This window comes from Otolemur garnettii, unplaced genomic scaffold (genome assembly GCF_000181295.1).
Source record: "Otolemur garnettii isolate 467f Iridium unplaced genomic scaffold, OtoGar3 scaffold00117, whole genome shotgun sequence".
Lineage (NCBI taxonomy): Eukaryota > Metazoa > Chordata > Mammalia > Primates > Galagidae > Otolemur > Otolemur garnettii.
In genome coordinates, this window is record NW_003852512.1 from 3,304,848 (window position 1) to 3,307,147 (window position 2,300).

The 2,300-nt window shown below is 40.7% G+C and overlaps 1 pseudogene; it reads right to left on the minus strand.

Moving 5' to 3' along the window:
• Positions 1–328: 328 nt before the first annotated feature.
• On the minus strand, positions 329–1,221 carry LOC100942420 (annotated as a pseudogene).
• Between the last annotated feature and the right edge of the window lie 1,079 nt (positions 1,222–2,300).

Consider the following 2,300-nt stretch of genomic DNA (forward strand, 5'->3'; position numbering starts at 1 on the left):
TTTTCAGGTATATACATCAAGTCAAACCTTTGGCGCTAAGAATCAGGGCGTTTTTTTCACGTAGCATTAACACATATTAGAAAACTGTGTAGTGTCAAAGGACTAAAACCACCAGCATTCAAGCAATGTTGTCAACCAGGCAATAAAATGTTCTACTGAATGTTTAGTCTTTGTCTAATTACTGTATACACTGGTAGCAACTTTGAAACAAGAAAAGGAGCTTCACTTCTTTTATTTTCTGTTTAAAACAGAACAGAAAACAAACTGAAACAGAAGCCCTGTTTACATTAACAATTTTAAAGAACATAATTATACAAGAAAAGGACTAAGAACAAAAAGTGTTTACAGATATCAGACTCAGAACAGTGAGTGGTCAGTAGACCCTCACAGGGCTTTGCGGTGGTACTCAGCAGAAGCCACTTTGTAACCACTGGCAGTAAACAGAGATACAGAATTCTTTGCCAGATATTTTAGGAAATCATGCAAATAGCCCAACAACAATGCAAGGCTTTTCTCATCGAGAGGCATATAGGCCAACATTGCTCCAATTCTCACAAATAATCTCAGTAGGTGTGGTCCTCCATAGACCTGGGACATTGGTGCATCAGGATGAGCCAAGAGAATTTCTGCATACTGGGGCCTCTCAAACTTGTAGAGCAGCTGATTGCCCAACATCACATCGAAGTATTCTTTTATTCCTCCCATAACTTTGTTAATTGCATATTCCTTGTTATCAACATCGCCCTGCGACCACTTACAATTAGCATACTCTTAAAAAAACAATTAGCATACTCTTTAAGAACTGCTTCCACGTTCTTCTTTGCAGGAAGTTGGAAATGCTGCTTCTGCCTGGTAACTAAGTCCCAGTCCTTGACAAGCCATGGTTTTAATTCTTCAGGAACCTTCACTTTAACTTCCATTCTATTCTTAAATGCCTCTTCACTTTCAACAGTTGGATCCTCCCACGCCCTTTTCTTCCATGGAGGCTGAGGTGTTTAGCTGGTACTGCCACCATTTCCATTTCCAGGAGTCTTCTGCTTGTTCTTTCTTGTCTTCCTTGCAGATCCTGAAGGGGGGGGGGTCTCTGCAGAGTGACCCCCCCATCTTCCTGGGAGAGCTGGCTCAAGATTTTTCTGCTGCAGAGCAGCTGTCTTCTTTCCAGAGGAAGCCCCTCTCATCTTACTTCTCTGCATGTTGCTTCTAGTTGGCTTTTTGAAGTTGTCTTCTATAGATTGTTGTCCACGAGTTTGAGAACTCTGCTTTCTGGAACTCATTCAATCCTGTTTTTATTCCAACCAACAATCCTCCTTCTTTCCCTTCTAAGAACTGCTAGTGATTTCCCAGATGGAATCTTACAGGTCTTCTGGGATGGTCTGGAAGGATGAAGTGGGAGACACAACACAAGATTTGTATGTCTCTGAAATGAGAATCCAGTTCTTCCCAACAGACGATGTGTCATCACTGCCATTCCTCCAACCACCATAGTCCACCCTAAGTCTTGATTTGTTCTTCAAGATTAGGCTTGTGCTTTTTTTATCCAATAAGCCAGCCTCTGCCTCTTCAGTGGGGAATTCAAGCCATTAACATTTATTGAGAGAATTGATAAGTGTAGTAAAGTTCTATTCATCTTATTTTGTGAGTGTTTATTGTATAGTTTTATCCTTTGTTCCATTGCAGAAGCTAAGTTTTGACCTTTAGCTTCTGGGTGTTTCCTTTGCTGGTGGTCCATTGTGATGGTCAGTGTTGAGAATAGTTCTAAGTGTTTGCTGTAGAGCTGGTCTTGTGGTGGTGAATTTCCTCAGTGTTTGCATATCCCCAAATGATTTTATTTCTCTAATAATTTTGAAGCTTTGTTTAGGAGCACACAGAATTCTGGGCTGAAAATTGTTTTGTTTAAGAAGGTTAACGGTGGTTGACCATTCTCTTTGGGCTTGGAAAGTTTCTGTTGAAAAGTCTGCTGTGACCCTAATGGCTCTGCCCCTGTAGGTCAGTTGGCTGCTTGAAGAATTTTCTCTTTTGTCTAGACTTTGAACAGCTTCATTACAATGTGTCTTGGAGAAGTTCTGTTTGAGTTGAGATGACCCAGGGTTCGATATCCCTCTAAAAGGAGTATGTTGGAATTTTTAGTGAAACTTGGGAAGTTTTCATTCACAGTATTCTGCTGTAGGGCTTTTGTTGTTTGGAACGATCTTCTTCCCCTTCAGGGATCCCTATTATTCATATGTTTGAACACCTTGTGAAGTCCCATCGTTCTGTATGTGACTATTCTGCTTTCTCTCTCTTATTTTCTGCATCTTTGA